We start from the raw sequence: 23,782 nt of genomic DNA on the forward strand, positions 1-23,782 counted from the left end.
TTTTCCGAAGGTTTTTTCACAATTAGTTTTCGAATGATCTCTGGTTATATCTTACCAGACTTCATTGTTAACCATCTACTCCATCCATATAGTATCCACTCGTCCAAACTCGCCCAACATTACCTCATCATTCCTGGAACACTTGCCACTCATCAAGCTATCTGCACAAAGACTGGCATCTTTGGTATCTATCCTGACAAGTATGGTAATGTACTGCTGCCCCTCACCAGCAATATAATCACAAAGCAGCCACGAAGCCACATTGCTCTCAGCACATGGCTGGCACTACCTCGCACACTCAACCCCATTCTCTCATCCTCGTCACTGTTTAAGCCAGGCTGCATAGTTTACTTATTCTGAGTTATGTCCCATTGAAACACCCTCTCTAAGTCGCCATTACTTTCTCACCAATGCTCACGGAACACCCACATTATGGGTGGCACAGTGGCTCAGTGGTTAACACTGCTGCCTCACAGCGCCAGAGACCTGCGTTCAATTCCCCCCTCATGTGACTCTCTGTGTGGAGTTTGCACATTCTCCCCATGTCTGCGTGGGTTTCCTCCAGGTGCTCCGGTTTCCTCCCACAATCCAAAAATGTGCAGGTTAGGTGAATTGGCCATGCTAAATTGCCCGTAGTGTTAGGTGAAGGGATAAATGTAGGAGTATGGGTCTGGGTGGTATACACTTCGGTGGGTCAGTGTGGACTTGTTTGGCTGAAGGGCCTGTTTCCACACTAAGTAATCTAATTATGTTATCGTCCAGTAGGGGAATGTCATATCTCGGCAAGCAGGTGGATAATTCCAACTATGAGCTTTAGTTACAGCAACCAAAGAAACAAAACTAACAGAGGCTGCAGTCTGTCTTCGAAATGCTAACCAAATGCTTTCATCACAAGCAATAACTGTTCTGTATTCTCTAATAGTTTGTAACGTCCAGTTCTGGTCAACTGGAACTGGGTGTCGATCAGGTCCAGTCTGAGTTGCAGCACCCACCACAGCTGAACTTTGTCATACATAAGGAAAGATTCCTTCTCCTCAATATCCTCATCACCATCCTCCTCAGAATACTGTTCCCATTCCCCCAGTTCCTCAGCATCCAGCACCTTGTCTTATTGTCTGTTCCGGTTGTAAAGAGCACAGCATGTTAGGATGATGCAGCACATTCGGTCTGGATTAAAATGCAGTGTGACCCCAGACTGCTCCAACTGTGGAACCACAGCTTCCGGATTCCTATTGTCTGCTCTATCATTGTTCTGGTCAAAAGTATGCTAATTGAGTGAGCATGACATTACATCAAGAAAGGACTACATGCTGCACTTTGACGCCCCCCTTCCCACCCCAGACCCACGTCACCAAATCAATTTATCACTGAGTTCAGTACAGTCCACTTACTTACAAGATCTGCAATGGAGCTTGGTCCCCTCATCACAGAGCAGCCTTGAAAGTCAGCATGTGCTTCCCTTAAAGTCATTGTTGCTCCCATCTCCGACACTGAAATGTAAATGTTTGATTTGCCAACACCAATGACATGGTATAGATTGCCCTTGAGCTTTAAGCATATTCACTCTGCATGCACTACAAATGGGTGAAGACATGATTGGAAATTAAATGTAGCTGCAGTTTGTAAAGTTATAAAGTGTAGCACTGGAAAAAACACAGCAGGTCAGGCAGCATCTGAGGAGCAAGAGACTCGACATTTCGAGGAGGGCCCTTCCTCGGGATTGCAGTTTGGAAGCACATTCCATGTCTTCTCCCCTAACATCCAGCACGTGGTTTCCCACAATTCTGCCCACCAAACTGACACTGACTGCACCAAATAAAAAACAAAAGAACTGCGGATGCTGGAAATCAGATTCAAAAGCATAAGTTGTTGGAAAAGCTCAGCGGGTCTGGCAGCATCTGTGCAGAGAAATCAGTTAACGTTTTAGATTGAGTGACCCTTCCTCCCTTCCAGGAGTGACACACTGGACACCATCAGCACCAAATTTTGCTTTGTCACCAGGTACTCTCCCACAGACTCCATATGCCCTTTTACTTTGTACCAGCCTGACAGCTGATGCTGACCCATACATTATATAGAGATTTGCCACACTGAAGTTTGCAATCAACAATCATCTCTGCCTCCCGAGCCCAGCATTACACCTCAATGATTCCCACTCTGGTCCTTTGTATTCCCCTATTGAGACCAGTGTGTGGTGACTCCAAAGAAATCCCCTCCTCCAATCTATCATGCCCACCAATGTTGTTTTCCTCACCACACTATGCTTTAAGTTTCACTTTCATACTAACCTTAACATAATTCTCTTTAGCCCAGCCTTTGCCACCTCACCCCATGTTGCCCTTGCAGATTCTAAGATTCGATCGAAAAGAATCATAATTTTTATCTTCCTAAGTGATCAACATACAGACCACCAGCATTATATATCAGCATTACCTCTGGGCAATGTTGACAAAAGCCCCTGTGCATGACTGATCAGACCTTGACCTCTGTGTTTGCAGCTCCCTGAAGAGTTATCTCCACGAAGTTACATGGCTTCCATGATAGCTCACGATGGCCCTGTAGGACTGACCACTGCCTTGACTGTGTGTATGGACAAGAGAGCATGTCAATTAGATAGCAATGACAGCCTTTAAATTCTGGGTGAAATGCCAACATGCTAACAGGCTTGGTATACTGTGGTAAGACAAAGCAAGGCAAGACATGGATGCTGTGAAGACGCAGGTAGGTGCTCAGTCAACGAGTACTAAGAGAGCAACTAAGTGGCCTTGAGATGCAGCCTGGTCCAATTCATAAGCTGGATACATGACCATGCAAATAAACTGGCTTTGCAGCAGTCTCCAAAGCAGTTGCTGCATGTACTGTCCCTCAGATCCACGTTTCCTAAACGTCCTGCAAGTAGACTGGAGAGGTGTCGTGAGGATCATGATGGATTGGTAAATCTTGGATGCCAATGTCTACAGAAAGGTAAGGGGCTCCTCAAAAAGCACTTCTAACTGGCAACTTGTCGCTGCTTAGTAAGAAGCTCACCTTAATGTCTGACGCATGAAAGATGCAGTGAGTTGCACCTGATATCAAGATAGAACCCACAGGGCGTCTTATGCTGGAAATTTTGCTGCAGCCCACATCATTCAGGCTTCTAAGATTCGATCGAAAAGAATCATAAACTTATCAGAATGTTAACAGAGGCCATTTGGCCCATTGCCAGCTATCTGGAAGAGTAACTCATCCAATCACCCTCCCAGCCATTTCTTCAAAACTCTGCAACATTTTTCCCTTCTCTTTTAAAAATTGTGATTGAGTCAACCTCCAGCACACTCCCAGCAAAGCATTCCAGATGCTAAGGACTTATTGCATTAAAAAAGGTTTTCCATATTTCTCCATTGCTTCTTTTGCTAATCACCTTAAAATGGTAAGGAGAAAGTGAGGACTGCAGATGCTGCAGAGTCAGAAAGTGAGGTGCCATTCCTGATGAAGGGCTTATGCCCGAAATGTTGACTCTCCTGTTCCTCAGATGCTGCCTGACCTGCTGTGCTTTTCCCGTGTCATACTTTTCAACCTTAAAATGGAAGCCCAAGTATGCAACCCCTCCGTTGTTGGGAACAGTTTCTCCCAGTTCAATCTGTCATGACACCTCACAATGTTGAATACATCCACCACACCTTTTGTCATCCTTCTCTTCTTCAAGGAACATGTCCCAACATCTTCAATCTATCTATGTGACTGTAACCATCTGTCTACACTCTGCCATGAAGGTGTAAGTGTGTACTGTACCTTTAAGAGAGACTAGAAGCTGGTCCAGACTTAGAGGGGCCCAGAGTGTGCTGAAAGAATTTAAAATGTAACATTTGACTGTGAAACCAATGGGGCAGATGAATTGTCATAATACAAAACAAATTCAAATTCAGCAAGTCAGTTGAAATTGTGCCCCAATACCAAAATCCAATCAAATTTGAATTTAGTGTTTTGACAACATCAAACCAAGAACATAATCCGATACTTTGGGGTATAAAACCAGACATTAGAACAGTTAGGGAGGGAATTACCAAGAATGCCAACAAATATGCCGGTGGATTCTGGGTAATCCAAGATGGAGGATGGGAAAATTTCTGGCTGTAACAGCTGCTCCTTTTGGAGGTAGTTTAGGTGCTGGAGGTGATTTCCAGGAGCAGCAATTACTGTTTTATATGTTGTTGCATTGTTTTGGAACATTAGGAAAAAAAAGTCAAAACAACAGCAGTTTTAAAAGGGAGAAGAACAGACAAAGGAAGCACATGGTGAGGTCAGTGCAGGAGACAAGAGACAGAGAAAGAAACTGACATGACCTTTGCTGTCTAAATTCATGGAACACTAGACATCGGACTGCATCTGGGAAAATGAACAATGAAATTCACAACTGATCTTGGAGGAACTGTTGGGCGAAGTTCACAGCACAGAATCAGATAAGTTAATTGTTGTTTTAAGTGTGGCCTATAGAAAGTCTGAAGTAGTGAGTAGAGTGGGTTCTTTCTTGATTATATGTTTTTGGAGTTATGTCTCTTGATTAAACTGAAAATATAAACCATAAATATTAATTTAAACTGGGGCAGTGTTTGTAGAGGAAGAAGATGGTGTTATTTTCTGGGTCTGTAGATTGTGAAGGAGCAAAAATGGCCTTTAGTAGAGAGATATGTACTTCTTGTCAGATGTGAGAGTTTAAAGAGAGTTTAAGGGTTACTGCGGATTATATCTGCCATAAATGCATTTGGTTGCAAATCTTATCAGATCAAATGGATCGATTGGAGAGTCAGTTAGAAGCAATGAGTAATTTGCAACAGCAACAGTGTGTGATGGATGGCAATTATAGGAAGGGGGCAAGTCTCAGATACAGTCACATAGATGGGTTAACTCCAGGAAAGGTAAGAGAGGTAGGAAGCTAGTGCATTAGTCTTTTGTGGCTATACCCATTTCAAACAAGTCTGCTGTTTTGGAAAATGTAGCGGGTGATGGATTTTCAGGGGAACGTAGCACGAACAGCCAAGTTTCTTGTATTAAGACTGGCTCGAATGCAATGAGGGGTACATCGGCTTCCAAGAGATCAATTGTGTTCGGGGATTCTTTAGTTAGAGTTACAGATAGACGTTTCTGTGGCCAGCAGTGGAAAAGCAGAATGGTGTGTTGCTTTCCTGGTGCCAGGATCAAGGATGTCTCAGAGATGGTGCAAAATGTTCTCAAGGGGGAGAGAGGCCAGCAAGAGGTCATTGTCCACATTGGAACCAACAACAGAGGAAGGGAAAGGCTTCAGATTCTGAAGGGAGATTACAGAGAATTAGGCAGGAATTCAAAAAGGAGATCCTCGAGATTAGTAATATCTGGATTACTCCCAGTGCTACAATCTAGTGAGGGCAGGAATAGGAGGATAGAGCAGATGAATGCATGGCTGAGGAGCTCATGTATGGGAGAAGGATTCACATCTTTGGATCATTGGAATCTCTTTTGGGGTAGAAGTGAATCTGTAAAAGAAGGACGGATTGCACCTAAATTGGAAAGGGACTAATATACTGGCAGGGAAATTTGTTAGAACTACTCGGGAGGATTTAAAGTAGTAAGGTGGGGGTGTGGGACCCAGGGAGATAGTAAGGGAAGAGATCAATCTGAGACTGGCACAGTTGAGAATAGAAGTTAGTCAAACAGTCAGGGCAGGCAGGGACAAGATAGGACTAATAAAGTAAATTAAAATGCATTAATTTCAATGCAAGGGACCTAACAGGGAATGCAGATGAACTCAGGGCATGGTTAGGAACATGGGACTGGGATATCATAGCAATTACGGAAACATGACTCAGGGAACGGCAGGATGGCAGCTTAATGTTCCAGGATACAAATGCCAAAGGAAGGATAGAAAGGGAGGCAAGAGAGGAGGGGGAGTGGCATTTTTGATAAGGGATAGCATTACAGCTGTGCTGTCGGAGGATATTCCCAGAAATACATCCAGGGAAGTTATTTAGGTGGAACTGAGAAATAAGAAAGGGATGATCAATAGTCAGAGGGAAATTGAGAAGCAAACTTGTAAGGAGATCTCAGCTATCTGTAAGAATAACAAGGTAGCTATGGTAGGGGATTTTAACTTTCCAAACATCGACTGGGACTGCCATAGTGTTAAAGGTTTAGATGGAGAAGAATTTCTTAAGTGCGTACAAGACAATTTTTTGATTCAGAACGTGGATGTACGTGGAGTAAAACTTGACCTACTCTTGGGAAATAAGGCAGGGCAGGTGACTGAGGTGTCAGTGGGGGAGCAATTTAGGGCCAGTGACCATAATTCTATTCGGTTTAAAATAGTGATGGAAAAGGATAGATCTAAAAGTTGAAGTTCTAAATTGGAGAAAAGCCAATTTTGACAGTATTAGGCAAGAATTTTCGAAAGCTAATTACAGGCAGATGTTCGCAGGTAAAGGGACGGCTGGAAAATGGGAAGCCTTCAGAACTGAGAAAACGAGAATCCAGAGAAAGTACATTCCTGTCACGGTGAAAGGAAAGGCTGGTAGGTATAGAGAATGCTGGATGACTAAAGAAATCGAGGGTTTGGTTATGAAAAAGAAGGAAGCATATGTCAGGAAGAGACTAGATAGATTGAGTGAATCCTTGGAAGAGTATAAAGAAAGTAGGAGTATACTTAGGAGGGAAATCAGGAGGGCAAAACGGGGACATGAGATAGCTTTGGCAAATAGAATTAAGGAGAATCGAAAGGGTTTTACAAATATATTTAGGACAAAAGGGTAACTAGGGAGAGAATAGGACCCCTCAAAGATCAGCAAGGCAGCCTTTGTGTGGAGCCACAGAAAATGGGGGAGATACTAAATGAATATTTTGCATCAGTATTTCCTGTGGAAAAGGATATGGAAGATATAGACTGTAGGGAAATAGATGGTGACATCTTGCAAAATGTCCAGATTACAGAGGAGAAAGTGCTGGATGTCTTGAAACCGTTAAAAGTGGATAAATCTCCAGGGCCTGATCAGGTGTACCTGAGAACTCTGTGGGAAGCTAGAGAAGTGATTGCTGGGCCTTTTGTGGAGATATTTGTATCATCGATAGTCACAGGTAAGGTGCCAGAAGAATGGAGGTTGGCTCATATAGTGCCACTGTTTAAGAAGGGCGGTAAAGACAAGCCAGGGAACTATAAACCGGTGAACCTGACCTCGGTGGTGGGCAAGTTGTTGGAGGGAATCCTGAGGGACAGGATGTACATGTATTTGGAAAGGCAAGGACTGATTAGAGATAGTCAACATGGCTTTGTGCGTGGGAAATCATGTCTCACAAACTTGATTGAGTTTTTTGAAGAAGTAACAAAGAGGATTGATGAGGGCAGAGCAGTAGATGTGACCTATATGGACTTCAGTAAGGCGTTCGACAAGGTTCCCCATGGGTGACTGATTAGCAAGGTTAGGTCTCATGGAATTCAGGGAGAAGTAGCCATTTGGATACAGAACATGGCTCAAAGGTAGAAGACAGAGGGTGTTGGTGGAGGGTTGTTTTTCAGACTGGAGGCCTGTGACCAGTGGAGTGCCGCACAGCAGGATCTGGACCAGATGGGCCAATGGGCTGAGAAGAGTTTAATTCAGATAAATGCGATGTGCTGCATTTTGGGAAAACAAATCTTAGCAGGACTTATACACTTAATGGTAAGGTTCTAGGGAGTGTTCCTGAACAAAGAGACCTTGGAGTGCAGGTTCATAGCTCCGTGAAAGTGGAGACGCAGGTAGATAGGATAGTGAAGAAGGTGTTTGGTATGTTTTCCTTTATTGGACAGAGTATTGAGTACAGGAGTTGGGAGGTCATGTTGCGGCTGTACAGGACATTGGTTAAGCCACTGTTGGAATATTGCATGCAATTCTGGTCTCACTCTATCGTAAAGATGTTGTGAAACTTGAAAGGGTTCAGAAAAGATTTACAAGGACATTACCAGGGCTAGAGGATATGAGCTTCAGGGAGAGGCTGAACTGGCTGGGGCTGTTTTCCCTGGAGTGTCGGAGGCTGAGGGGTGACCTTATAGAGGTTTACAAAATTATGAGGGGCACGGATAGGATAAATAGGCAAAGTCTTTTCCATGGGGATGGGCAGTACAGAACTAGAGGGCATCAGTTTAGGGTGAGAGGGGCAAGATATAAAAGAGACCAAAGGGGCAACTTTTTCACGCAGAGGGTGGTACGTGTATGGAATGAGCTGCCAGAGGAAGTGGTGGTGGCTGGTACAATTGCAACATTTAAGAAGCATTTGGATGGGTATATGAATAGGAAGGGTTTGGAGGGCTATGGGCTGGGTGCTCGCAGGTGGGACTAGATTGTGTTGGGATACCTGGTGGGCATGGACAGGTTGGACTGAAGGGTCTATTTCTGTGCTGTACATCTCTATGACTCTATGACTCTAATTGGGCGGCACGATGGCACAGTGGTTAGCACTGCTGCCTCACAGCGCCAGGGACCTGGGTTCAATTCCTGCCTCAGGCGACTGACTGTGTGGAGTTTGCACGTTCTCCCCGTGTCTGCGTGGGTTTCCTCCGGGTGCTCCGGTTTCCTCCCACAGTCCAAAGATGTGCGGGTCAGGTGAATTGGCCATGCTAAATTGCCCGTAGTGTTAGGTAAGGGGTATATGTAGGGGTATGGGTGGGTTGCGCTTTGGCGGGTGGTGTGGACTTGTTGGGCCGAAGGGCCTGTTTCCACACTGTAAGTAATCTAATCTACAAGAAGGATGGATTGCAACTGAATTGCAAGGGGATTATATACTGGCAGGGAAATTTGCTAGATCTGCTCAGGAGAATTTAAACTTGTAAGGTGGGTGGGTGGGACCCAGGGAGATAGTGAGGAAAGAGATCAATCTGAGATTGGTACAGTTGAGAACAAAAGCGAGACAAACAGTCAGGGTTTATGGACCAGCTCATAATCTTCAGCCACTTCAGCTGCTAACCTTGCTGTTTTAACTCTCTGCTCTTCCACATGAGTTCGCATTGCTTCAGGCACAGAATTTTTGAATTCCTCCAAAATATTTACCTCTCTAAGAGCATCATAGGTTTGCTTGATTTTTAAAGTTCTTATCCATCTTTCAAAATTACTCTGTTTGATCCTTTCACATTCAGTATAGGTTTGACCATGGCCCCGTCTTAGATTCCTAAAACGTTGCCTATAGGTTTCTGGTACAAGCTCATATGCACTGAAAATGGCTTTTTTCACCTCCTCATACTCCCCAGATACCTCCTCTGATAGTGATGCAAATAACTCATTCACACTACCTACAAGTTTTGTTTGGATCAACAAAACTTACATTGCCACTGGCCACTGCATTTGTTTAGCCACCTTTTCAAATGAGATGAAAAAGTTTTCCATATTCTCATCAAATTTAGGCAATTCTTGACCATACTTAAACAGTTTCTCATTAAGCTTCTGACTGTCAGGGGCTTGTTCCTCTTCACTCTCATCCTCACTAAGTCTATATCTCCAGCGTTTTAAGCTGCAGTTCCTTTTGAAGTGTCAGTTTTTGAAGTTCAAAAGCTCTCTCCTTTTCTTTCTCTGCTCTCTCTTTTCCCCTCTTTTCTGCTTTTAATTGTAACTCAAACTGTCCCATTTCTGCTGTCCTTTCCTTATCTCTCACCTCTGGCTCAAGCTGCTTCATTTACAATTGAATTCTTGCCATCTCTATAGATCCTGATGGTTTCTCCAGCAAGTTTAAATGCTGAGTTACTGCTGCAATTATTTTTGCTTTCCTTACAGAAGCACACAGTTCCAATTCCAGCTTCTCTGCTAATTCTTGCTACTTGGTCTTATTCACTTTTTGCAAAACTTCCAAAGTTACTGCATCCACATCCAGAAAACTTTTGGTGACTGAAAGAGCCATTCCTATTCTAAGCGTTGTCAAACCAACCAAACCAACACCCGAAATAAAGACACAAGCACCTACCACTCACTGTGTAAAATTCCGCAAAGAGCCCCCAGTCTGTTATGGACTAGGCCAGACCACTCAAAACATTCTTAAGCAGGCAGCCCTAGAGCATAACTTTGCAATTTGTTTCAGTAAATGTACAGTTTAAATTATCTGGAGTAAGTTACCTAGGTTGATTACTAGATTTTAAAACAGATAAAAAAATTATTCACAAACTTACACAATGAAATACAAAGAACAGAATAAAGAACCCCTAAGAACTCAGTCTATCCAAACTGGACTTAATTATGCTTTTCCGAATGTACACAACAGTTCCAATAATCAAACTCCCTTTAAAACCAGTATAAATGGAACACATGCTTCCACGCAGCTCACTGTCAAACTTCCAATCAGTTCAAGACTGAACTAAACTGCTCAGCTCAGCTAGCTTGAGAGCTGACCACTTCCCTTTCATTATACAGGTCACTTCTAAAGCATGACCACTTTGGCCTGAAGTCTCATCTGTTTACATATAAACAAAAGGTCTCTCAAAATCTCTGTACCATTCCAGACTGATTGGAGTCCGGACCGGTTTATTACCCCTCTGAAGAAAATCAAGGTCAGAATATCCTTGAGCCAAGGAACAGCTTTCAAAACAAAAGGAACTAGCTTTGTGACAGACTTCAAAAGCATCTTATTCTTTGGCAATGACCGATGTCCTAATTTCGTACCCAAGCCATTCCCCAAATTGCCTGGATAGGTCTCTTTTTAGATCCTCAATCAGCCCCAGTCCTCTTTTTGTTTTAGCAGTCATTTCATATTTATACACCTATAGAAGACCTTGGATTTAATTTTATGTTAGCTGTAAATCTTTCTTTCATATTTACTATACTGTCCTTAGTTGTTTTTATTATTTAACCTCAAAATCCTCTATATTTGGTCTGATTATCAATGGTATCCATTTGACATTTGTCATAAGCACATTTCTCCTTTTCTATCTTAATCTATATCTCTTTCACCATCCAATAAGTCCTTAGTTTGTTTGCCCCATCTTCCCATTTTGTGGAAAAATATCTCGGCTGAGTCCAAACTATCCTCTGTTAAAACTCTGCCCATTGTTTAATTTCTAAAACTTTGAGTCCAAATTTTCTGTCTCAGCTCCATTCTTTTCCCAGTTCAATTAGATTTTCCCCAGTCAATTACTCTTGCTCCGAATTTTTGATTCATTTTGCATTTATAAATGAAGATTTAACAATCTTTGATGTCTACGTGAGATATCAGATTGAAGAGTAAAATATCATCATCCTTTATCTTGGAAGCATTCTATTGTTCCTAATGAGGTCTAATAATTACTGGAATACTGTTCCTAAATTCTTCTGGGATCATGACTTTCTCATATTTCAAGTATTTCAGCAAACAGCCTTGAAGAATACCGATGTCCCACAACACACTTTTCCTCATATTCCACAAATATCCACTTTTTTTCTCTCCCACCCCCCTCCCCTACAGTCCAAAAGCTTAATTAATAGGCCTCAGGACCAGCTTATTGAGCAAACAACCTCATTTGTAACCATTTCATAACTTGAAGATTGCTTTTCCAAAAGACTTAAATAAACTTTAATTGTGTTATCCACCGAGACACTTGTAAAACCATAATCCATGACTCCTTTGGCCTTTGTAACTAGGTAGCATACATCTCAAACGAGGGAAAATAGCTTTCAAGCTATTCTTCAGCAAATTTAGTCACTTGCCAAATCACAACTTGGAACTGGGTTCAAATAACCTTCCAAACCATCAGATCTTTCTTCATTATATAAATAAAGCATTTCATTTCACAAGGCCAACTATTTCTCTTCCCTTTCAATTTGAGATTGTAATTTAAGCTTTATTTTTAAGTTCCATTTGTTGACTTCCTTCCTCCCTCTATCTTTTTTTTCTATTATAAGCTGCTTTATTATCAACTGACCCCAACCACTTCAATCTCCGCTAGCCCTGGATCAGCCTTCTATTCTATCCATTCCAAATACTGCACAATGGCTTGTTTTCTCACCCCATGATTTTACCCATAAATCCACTTCTCCTAATAATTCTATTAAGCTAATCCTGCTTAGTTGTTACAAATAAATCAGGGTACCACTTCTTTCTTCACAGACGTTTCAACAATTGATAAAGCATTCTGCTGTTCACCTCATCTCATAAAATTCAGCTTTTATTCATGTTACCTTAACTTCAGTCATTATCCTTGCACAAATCTCATGATCTGTGAGTTTATAATTCTGCCACAGCATCCAGCTGTTATGATTTCATCAGCAACTAGTAGCATGTTCAATTTTCTCTGGCATCTGAAGATCCAGATATTTACTAAAATCCAGATGTTTACTAAAATAATAAGAGTACACGTTCATGGTTTGAAATAAAAGAATTTTTTAAATTGCCTACGAATAGCTATTTTCTTTCTTAAATAATCACTTAGGTTAAAGATTTTAAAAGCACAAAGAATGAAATTATTTATAGACTAAATCAAACATTTTATTTCCAGCCATTTGGCTTACACTCCTAATAATTCCAAGTCATATATCTATCAGAAATTAGAAAAATAATCATTTAAGCAGTGTTTCAAATATTTGTAAAATGGTGATGATTACTTAGCTAACTTACTGCTGAGTAAGATTGTTCCTTCAAACCTCGATGTGCCCCATAGTTATAGATTCCATATTCACTACAAGTGTTGATAAAGTCTGAAGCGTAGACATGTTCAGTAAAAATTATTTTGACTGTAATATTCTTTTACAATGAAGATTTGCAGCTAAAATTCTTTATCACTCTCTTCCCAGCTTGGCTATCTAGAAGTTCAACTCACTGTCAGAAGTCCTTCAGTTAACAAAAGTTTAATTGTTTTAGCCAATGCACAGAAATTCAACTAAATTCAGCTAAAAGGAAATGTTTCTTGCAGCAAGATCATTCTAAAAGCTAAAATCCTGCTTGAAACAAAATCACATATACATCTGCTCATTCATGTTATTAATTTTGTGCAGTTAATCTCCTATGCAATTTGATCACCTGGTAAGTGACTGGCATCAAGGGCTTTATTAGAAATCATCTCTGAGAGGAAAACAAATGGTTTTTAATAGGGACCGTCATCACAACAAAAATATGTTTATTTTCCCCTCCCCCTAAATCATATGAGCCATTAGAGTAATAAGGAACAATTCCTGCAGATTTTAAACAAGATTTTTGGAACTGGATTGGCATACTTTGAAGAAGGATTCAAAGAGGTACTGAAGGTGTCTGGAAGAGATCCAGTGACAATCCATCACATTGGATCACACAACATAAGGATAAATAAGAAGATCACTCTCAAAAAAAGCATAGTCGTTGGCATTCAGAGTTTCAGTACAAAGAAATAACCCTCTGCATTTCAAAATTTGTACAAAAGGCCTAAGGCTTGTTTTTAATATATCAAGATATTTTTAAAATTGGCTAAGATCAGTAACACAACAGTTCTGAGGTTGATAACGTATGCTTTGAGATATATTTTGATTCATGCTGGTTAAGAGTAGTGTTGGATCATGGTGAGGAAAGGAGCATTAACTAGGAAGCAGTTACCATCTGTCCTTGCGGATGGTTAAAATGACTTATAAAATGCAGAAATAATTTCAATTCTCAGCCACAAAAAAATCAACTTCTTAAAAATGTTGCTTCCTGGTGCATTTATACAGAACCACTCACAACCTCAGGAGGTATCAAAGCACTTCCTAGGCAATTGAGATTGTGAGAAACATAGAGACGGTATGCTGCACAAAATGTTAACAAATGTAAATGTGACATGGTGGCTCAGTGGTTAGCATTGCTGCCTCACAGCACCAGGGAACCTGGTTCGATTCCAGCCTCAGGTCACTGTCTGTGTGGAGTTTGCACATTCTCCCTGTGTCTGTGTGGGTTTCCTCCGGATGCTCCAGTTTCCTCCCACAATCCAAAGATCTGCAGGTTAGATGAATTGCCCATAGTGTTCAGGGATATGTAAGTTAGGTGCAAGAGTTGGGGTAAATATAGAGGAATGAGTTTGAGTGGGATACTCTTCAGAGGATCGGTGTGGGGTGAAGGGCCTGTTTCCATCTGTAGGGATTCTATAATTTTATGGTTGAAGTGAAGTCATTGTTGGGAAACTTGGCAGATGACTGCTGCACAATAAACTCAAATTGGGTGGGTTGCTCTTCGGAGGGTCGGTGTGGACTTGTTGGGCCGAAGGGCCTGTTTCCACACTGTGAGTAATCTAATCTAATCATGGCCAGTTTAGTGATACTGATTGGGGAGAGTGTGGGGCATGAGATAATCCCCTGCTCTTCTTCAAAATAAAGCACGGAATCTTTTACATTAACCTGACAGGGCAAATGCAGCTGAAAAGTTGTATTGATTATAATGAGGTCTGCCAGATAGATCTTTTGAATAAGAGTTCCCTGATTGAGGCTATTAACCTGGTCCAATCAGGGAATCCTGACTGACAGATATAAACAGGAGTGACAGAGGTTCTGTTCACTCTGAGAGCTAACTCTGAGGGAAATGGATCAGTGTCAAGTATAATGTATGTGTAAATAAAGCGTAACTTAGTGATGGGATGCCAGCCTCTGTGGACTTAGGGGGGCTCAGCTTAACGACTTTTCTGAAAGCTAGTGGTTATGACAATGTGTAACTCACTGAGTGTTACACTGCACTATTTCAGCATGGGCTGATATCCATGTTAGAACAATATACAGGTCTTCAAGTAAGTTAGTCAAAACCCACATCACAACTTATTCAACAGAAAATGCATTTTAAAATGAAAATTAGGAACAAGTAGAATTGCTGCATCTGAAGCTGAATATTAGAAATCACACCTTTCAAACAATGCTACAACAACCTCTTAAATGTTTCAGTATCTCAGTGATGCTCAGAATTTCTACCTCACCAAGTTTCCTCATCTAAATCTAGCATTGTGCCCCTTTATTCCATCCCCACTCATATCAATACCTAGCTTACTCATAAATGCATCCACACTATTCACTTCACCCTCTTTGGTAAGAATGTTTTCTTTTGAATTCCCTAACCCTATTGCATCCAATTATTTAATATTGATGGCCTGCATCTATACTCTTCTCCACAAGAGGAAACATTCTTTCAATATCCACTCTCCGAAATTCTTTCAGTATTTAAGACACATCTATTATGTCACCCCTCAGCTTTACTTTTTCAGGAGAAACAGACTCATCCGGTATGTCCTTTTTTGATACATTTGTGCACACACTTTTCATATCATTCTTGTAAGTCTGCATTCATTTTATAAAATGGTGACCAGAAATTGCACACAATATTCTAAGTGTGGTCTAATCAAAGCTCGATGCAATTTGGCTTACTTTCCTATTCAATTAAGCCAACAAGGTCTCAGTGCTTGGCTTGCTTTTTTGTGGCCTTGCTAAGCTGAGACAAACGTTTTAGTATCATTAATATAAAAATCAATGTTACAATGTTTGGCCAATTCTGAAGATCTATATCTCAGGTATTGTGGAAAGTATCATGCTGTATATATCAAAACATGTCATCCATTATCACAGTCTCAAGCGGTGTACTTATTGATAACATTCAAGAAAAATCATAATAGTATTTGTCTTCAGCTCATAAGTACCAAGCTCTATATGTGCAAACACAAAATCTGTTTGTAATCTTGTGCTTATAAACATTCACAAACATTGCTGTGTATACTGTTAGTTGGTTAGAGGTGGGAATTTCTCCCTCCGGAGTGTTTCCCTACCCACTACCACAACTTGCTCCATACCAACCTAGGTAGCTAAAGTTGCTGGGATTTCCAACTGATATGGATCTCCCCTTGCTGCAGTGGGATGAGGTCCTTATCTGAGAATTTATTGCTCACCAGCTTCAACAGGCCCAATGGTGGGTGGGCTGCTGAACAGTTCTCCTATCCCTCACTCATTTGCTGTGATGTAGTTAGCAGGTGTAAGGTCCACTACATTATAAATGTTCCACACCTTCAAAGCCACCAGTGGATAGACATGTAATACATCACGGAGTTTCAAAGCATTTCATCAGTGCAGGCTAGAATACAAACTAGAATGGACCTGGTAAGGCACAGTCAATGGGAGATTTTTACCCTAATATTTTTTATGCACTTGTGAGAAGTGGACACTGCTATCAGGGTGAGACCTTTTTGCCTATCCCTAGTTGCCATTGAGAAGATGGTGGTAAGCTGCCTTTGTGATCCCTTGCATCAATTGTACATCCACAATGCCACGAGAAAAGGAATTCCAGGATTTTGATGCAAAGACACTGAAGGAATAGCAATGTATGTCCAAACCAGGGTGGTGTGGCTTGTAGGGAAATTGCAGGTAGTGCTCTTCCCACGTATCTGCTTCTTCAAGATGGAAGTGATCATGGGATTGAAGACTGCTGTCCAAGAGCCTTGGTGAATTTCTGCAGTGAATTTTGTAGATGGATCACACTGCTGCTACAGAACATTGGTGGTGGAATGAATGTGGATATGATGCCATTCAATCAGACTACTTTCTCCTGGATGGTATCAAGATTCTTAAATAGTTTTGCAGCTGCACCTATCCAGGTAAGTGGAGTGTATTTCATTATACTCCTGACTTGTGCAGTGTATATGGTGGACAGGTTTTGGAACATCAGGATGTGAGTTGAGTCAGATGTGGCCTTGATGTCAAGGGCTGTCCCTCTCAGCTCCCCTCTGGAATTCAGCTCTTTTGAACCAAGGCTGTAATGAGGTCAGGATCTGAGTAGCCCTGGCAGACCCAAACTAGGTGTCATTGAGCAGGTTATTACTGAGCAGGTGCTGCTTTATAGTAGGAGAAAGTGAGGTCTGCAGATGCTGGAGATCAGAGCTGAAAATGTGTTGCTGAAAAAGTGCAGCAGGTCAGGCAGCATCCAGCATTCCTGAAGAAGGGCTGATGCCCGAAACGTCGAATCTCCTGTTCCCTGGATGCTGCCTGACCTGCTGCGCTTTTTCAGCAACACATTTTCAGCTCTGCTTTGTAGTACCATTAATATCCTGCATCAGGTTGTAAGGTTGCTCACTAAGCTGCTCAGTGAACAAACTTACAACTTGATTCCCAAATCTTCTCCAAAATCACAAACTTTCCATCATTTTACTGATGATCGAGGGTAGACTGATAGGAAGGTGATTGGCTGGTTTTTTTTTCTCTGTACTGGATATACCTGGAAAACCTCCAGACTGATAAGTAGATGGAAGTGTTACACCTGTAGAGGGGAGCTGAGAGGGACAGCCCTTGACATCAAGGCCACATCTGACTGAACTCACATCCTGATATTCCAAAACCTGTCCACCATCTACACTGCACAAGTCAGGAGTGTCATGAAATACACTCCACTTACCTGGATTGGCTGGGGCTGCAGCAAGGTCTGGAGGACAAGCCTTCAGTGCTGTTGTCAAAATCTGGTCAGGGCTCATAGCTTTTCTCGTATTTATTGCCTCCAACCTAATCTCTCACAGCTGTTTATCATTTTGCTTGTGATGTTGTGAAATATTCAATTCGCTTTTTGATCAATGTCAAAGTTGAGTATATTGTTTGCTAAGTTTGCCTATGATTCCAAATATTTCTGTGTCTAAATAATTTTCAGCCTGTTTGGGAATCTTTAATAGATATGATTAGGTTGGTTTTCAGTTAAAACAATGCCATTGCTACAACTTTGGAAACTTCCAAGATGTTCAGAAAAGTCAGTAAACATTACTTCAAAACAAAACTGTAGTGAAGGTATGTATCATTCATGAAGAAAAAAACTGTTTTTTGGATTGCTTCTGTCGTAAGAGTCAAATAGTTGAATCATTTAATAAATGAATGGATACTTTTCACAGATTCCAGATTATAGTTGATCATCTGAAGCTTACTTCCTCTGTATCCTTTCTGCATATTCTCAAAGAAACAAAGTCCATGCGTGGTTCATCATTGTAAATTTTCTCTTCATATTTCCTTGTAAAATCTAGTTGTAGTAACTTTAAAAAAAAATTGACAATCCTATTTTTTCACTGGAGCATAGGAGGTTGACGCCTGAAGTTACTGAGGTTAATAACACTATGTGGGGCATACATAAGGTGAATGACAAAGGTCTTTTCCTGAAGGCGTGGAAGTTTAAAACTAGGGGGCATATATTTAATGTGAGAGGAGATCGATTTAAAAAGGACATGAGGGGCATTTTTTTTTGTACGCAGAGAGTGGTTTGCATGTAGAATAAGCTGCCAGAGAAAGTGGTAGATAGAGGCACAATCATAATGTTTTAAAGACATTTGGGTAAGTTCACAAATAGGAAAGATTTGGAGGGATATGTGATAAATGTAGCTATAAAGCTTAAATGTAAATCTAAAATCTAAAAATGCAGGCAGATGGGACCAGTTTGTTTTGGGTGGGCATGGACCGCTTGGACTGAAGAGTCTGTTTCCGTGCTGTCTAACCCTATGGCTTAATGGGAGAATGGCAGGGAAAATTGGAACTCATGGGGGAAAAAATGACTCATGGCAGTTGCATTAATGTGCGAATATTATGCAAAAATGCTCGAGCAAACATAAAATTCCATGATTTGGGGTTCGAAGTATACGTCATGTAAAAATGCCACTCAAAAATACAAAATGACACATACAGGAGGAACAAACATTTGTAGATACAGAAAACAGATTCTTCAATACACTGTAGGGTAAAATACAGCAAATTATCTTTTAAAACTAAACAAATATGACTGAAATTGTCATTGAATGTGAAAATTTAGACTTATTTAGAGAACTCAAAGTCTGGAGGTTAGAATTTATTTTGATATTTTCTAATCAACCGGTTTAGAAATGTTATTACACATCTCCAGAGCAGGTAGGACCTGAATGTCATTCTCCTGGGTCAGAGGTAGGGACATCACCGCTCTGCCACAAAAGCCTGTTACAATTTATGTTATAACCACAACAAATGGATTGCAACTGACATTATTCACTTGACAATGTAAGTTGCGGACCTGAAACTTACAAAGCAGATTCTATATGCTGCAGCCTATTTTGCTAAAACAACTGTTATCCACACACAAAAAAACTTGCTTGTGCAAAGTCAAACATCAATCTGCCAAAAGGCAAGAAAGACAAATACCAGAGTCACCAAAATGGTTTAAGTCCAGAACTTTCAGTTTCCTTGCTCTTATTCTCACAATCTGTGCAGAGGCTGTGTTGGTATTTTTTGTATATGGTCTTACAAACCACATACAGCAACAGTTTCAGGGCTGATCCCCATTCTATACTGAACTAATTTCATCCAAGCAAATGGTACTACATGGGCCCTCAGCACACTGAGATTAGAAGGGAATGGTAGACAGGATATATTCACTGCCTTGTGACTTGTGTTAAAAAGGGGATTCAAGAAAAGGGATGGATGGAATGTGACTATGTTATTATCAAAGGATGAATATTAGCGACTCACAAGGTAGACAGTGGAACTTATACCATCAGTTTTTTGAACAGAAATTAAATATTATGAACAGCACAGTAGAGGTTAATGAAAATCAAGATAAAGAGAACTGGAATGTCTTTAAGGCAGGAAGCACTTGAAACATAAAAACATAGACAAAGAAATCACTCACAATAAATAGTGGGAAGGTTGAAAGCTGTTTTATCATGTGATTTACATTATTACTGTCACCAGCACAATTTAGTAACGGTCCTTAGTAACGCAGGCTTTGGGTGTCTATACGTGCTCCTTCTGAGGCTGTTTGCTCCTTACCTTTACAAAAAAACATTTCTACTCCTGACGTATTGTCACACTGCTTTATTTACATCTCCACATTGCAAGTGATCAAATTCAGTTCCCTTGTGCAATATACCCTTCTCTTTACATGCTTTTTCTTGTTTGGTACCTTATTTCAATCTCTCTTACCGATTCTAGAGTCACATCGTCAGTTACAGCATCACTCATTTGTATAATTGCACTACCTCCCCCTTCAAAGTTTTTTTCTACTTGGTTTACATTATTTTTATTTAACCTAAAAATTCTTTGTAATCATTTACATCACCATTAACAATATTATTATCACCTCCCTCCATCTCAACATCCTAATTTCATTGGTCAAGGCTATCTAGAACTCAGACTAGAAATCCTGATCTGGTCATTTGATTTCAACATGGAGGTGATTATTTCTGTAAGTGTTGTTTAACATGATGCTCTACCTGATAGAACTTGGGTACATCCATCCCATATCGTATGATAATCATACAGTTTTGGGCTGTATCTCAGGCAGGATGTACTGGCCCTGGAATGTGTTCAGAGGAAGTTTACAAGAATGGTTCCAGGAATGAATAGCTTACCATATGACAAACGTTTGCAGACTCTGGGTCTATACTCATTGGAGTTTAGAAGCATGAGGGGGGATCGAACTGAAAATTACAGAATACTGAATGGCCTTGACAGAGTGGATGTTAGGAAGATGTTTCCATTGGTCGGAGAAACTCGGACTCCAGGGCACAGCCTTAGAGTAAAGGGAAGACTTTTTAGGATGGAGAAAAGGAGAAATTTCTCTAGACCGAGAGTGGTAAATCTATGGAATTCATTGCCATAGAAGGCAATGGATGCTAGGTCATTGAGAATATTTAGGACAGAGATAGATAGGCTCTTAATTGTCAAGGAGATCAAGGGTTATGGGGAGAAAGTGGGAGAATGGGGTTGAGAAATTTATCAGCCAAGATTGAATAGCGAAGCAGACTTGATGGGATGAATGGCCTATTTTCTGCTGTCATGTCTGATGGTCTTATGATCTTACGGTCTTGCTCCTTGCCTTGAGAAAAATCATACACTCCTGTTTCTCCAGAACTTTCCTTTAGCCGCTCTAACAATATACGATTTTCATTTATCGGTTTCACTAATGACGGTGGCTTCTACCTTCTTGCCTCTTAACCAAAATTTCTGATGTGGCTTTTGGGTTGTCAACTCTATGTCTAGAGCTGTACCCCCTCTGCAATACCGTTTCTCCATTTGTTCTACCTTCTTATGGTCTTCAGAGGTTATGTTTGGCTTGAGGTTCCAGACCAAAATGGGACAGCCATTTTTTTGGATGCATTCCAATTAATAATTTCCCTGGTGAGTATCCAATATTCAATGATATTTCTCTGTAATGAAGTAGAGCTAGTTCTCAGTCTGGAATCTGTAACTCCATGGTTTTGACTGCCCCCTCTGCAACTCTGCTGATACTATTTCCATCATGACCTTGCTGAAATCCTCATTCACAAATTGAGGTCCATTGTTCGATACTTAACCTGCGAAACTGCATATTACTAAGATTCATTTCAACGCTCTGATCACTGGGTTAGCTGTGGCTACAAGATGATTTTTTAAATTCAATTATACAACTTACTAATGCACCTTCCCCTTGAAATCAAACAAATCTGTTGCTAGCCTTTCTCACGGCTTGTTCAAAAATCTTGAAAAAATAATTGGCTCTATACTGTATATGGCATGCATGTTGAAATGTAATTCTGTACATGTTTGAAATGCCTAGTCAGTAAATTGCAGGTTGTGTTATTGCTCTGTGCTCCATAATATCTAGATATTCTCTAAAGAGTTTCTGTTTCTGGAGAAGTTTTCTTCACATTGACTTTGGTATAAATATTCCATGGCCAAAAACCAATAAAACTTCCAATGTTGGCAACTGTTGTTTCTGCTTATGATGTCTTTTTCAGCGCACTGCCAACTGGACTGTACTTCAACCACTCTTGCACACACAGTTGTTTGACCTCTGCTCATTTCTGATGAGATTTTGAGCTGCACAAATTTCTCCCTCAGTTGCCAGTGTGTTAATTATCAGCACGGAATAAAATATTATGTTTTCTTCAAGAATAAAATCTTCTTTTACTGCTAGATCTATTATTGTACGAGAGAGTGTCTTGGACATTACTTGTGCCTTGCTTAGAAACATAAACAATGATATTGTTATATTTCATTTGTCTAAGCCTGAATCTTTCAGGCATTTTTGAGATTTATTTTAATTCCAAAAATATTACAAAAAACTTATGATATATCTTGATTCCTAGAATTTCAATTCTGTGAAAGCGTTTGCAGACCTTTCTCATCATCATGAAATATTAGCATTGACATTTCAATGGTTGGATAGCTCTGTTCAGTCTCTGTTAAAGCTTTTGGTATAAAATAGACACATTTTTGTATTCAATTCATTTTCATTTAAAGAAGTCCTGCTTCTAAACACATAGAGGATACATTTACAGCTATAATAGTGAACAAAACATGAATGCAATGTGCCAGGACATCAGTTGAAAGTAACTTCTGCTTCTCAACTGCCGTAATTTCCTAAATCTATGACCATTGCTGGGCTTCCTTCAAAAACCCTGTTAATGGTTGAAAAAGACTGGCTAAGTTGCAGATCAACTTTCCCATTTAATTCACAATGTCCAAGAATTATTGTACATCGTTTATGCACATCAGTGCCAGTAAATCTCTGGTGGCCTTTCAATTCCTTGAATGCACCATAATACCTTGTTCTTGGATTATGTGTCCAAGAAATATAATCATTCTAGAGAATTAATATTTCACCTTGAGTGTGCATTCTTGAATTCTGTAGTGCCTTAGCATATCCCTGATACCCTGGCAATGTTCCTCGCTCATGCATTCGAATGCTATCCACAGGCTGATTGGGTATAACTGCTCCTTCTTATATGAGCCTGAAGATGTTTTATATTCCTGAAAGTACTACTTCCAGCACTCCCACTTCTGGCCTCAGTGTAGTGTAAGGGATTACATAGCTTTCCTTTTTGAACTCTAAACTGGAATAGTTTAGTGCTGCTTTGTAACTCAAATACCAGAAGAGTTTTGGAACTTGGAAAAAAATCAAATGGTGCACAACTTTTAGTTTTTTTTGGCAAAGTGCCAGTTACATTGAGTTTTTTGAAGGGTTTCCCTGTGTCAGACCTGGTGAGAATTTTTACTGGATCTTACAAAACCTGTCTCATTATGTACCTATCACAAACCAGTGACACTCCCTTTAATCTCATTCTCGTCCACTTTAATAAGTACCTTTCATGAAACCACTCTTCAGAGCCCAGATATCCCAGAACTGACCAACATCGCTGGTGCTATCTTAAGAAGCCTGTTGTACAACCCGGATAAGCACTATTAGTCTGGAGCTGCCCTGCACAGGTCCTGATATTTGCCTCAGCTATGGCACACAAGGGAAACTGGCTGCCCCATCTTGTGGCCATGGACCTGGCGCCCCTGCTGGACAGGATGGCATGAAGCAGGGATGTTGCCTTCTCCCAGGACCAACAGAGGATACCAGAACAACAGATCACGCTAAGCTGGTTTGAAGTATACACTTAGAGCAGTGTACTCTTAGCTGGGGGAGGAATACAGACAATGTTGGAAGACTGTCAGTGATCTTCTCCACTTTTCCAACTTTCATGAACTAGAACGTTATCCACAGGCTGATGTGGTGTAACTGCTCCTTCACACATGAGCCTGAAGCTGTTTTATATCCCCAAAAGTACTGCTCTCAGTGCTCCCATTTCTGGTCTCAGTGTAGTGTAAGGGATTACATAGTTTTACATAGTCACCATCTTCTCTGTAAGACCTCACATTTATACTATCTCTGCTGCCTTATCCACTTCCCACCAAGGCTCAAGCTCTACTATTCTCATGACTGTACCATCTTCCCTCCCTCACTCTTACCCATCACAAGCTCCTGACATCACTACCACTGCATGCCCTCTGTACTGCCTACCCATTCACCCAGAGCACTGCCCTACCTGCACCAAGTATAATCCATTTTCATCTCCCTTCATACTTAACTCCCTTTCATTCCAGGACAAGAAAGGTGCCCATAATAAGGCAAAAAG

Source organism: Hemiscyllium ocellatum, chromosome 10 (assembly GCF_020745735.1).
Source record: "Hemiscyllium ocellatum isolate sHemOce1 chromosome 10, sHemOce1.pat.X.cur, whole genome shotgun sequence".
Lineage (NCBI taxonomy): Eukaryota > Metazoa > Chordata > Chondrichthyes > Orectolobiformes > Hemiscylliidae > Hemiscyllium > Hemiscyllium ocellatum.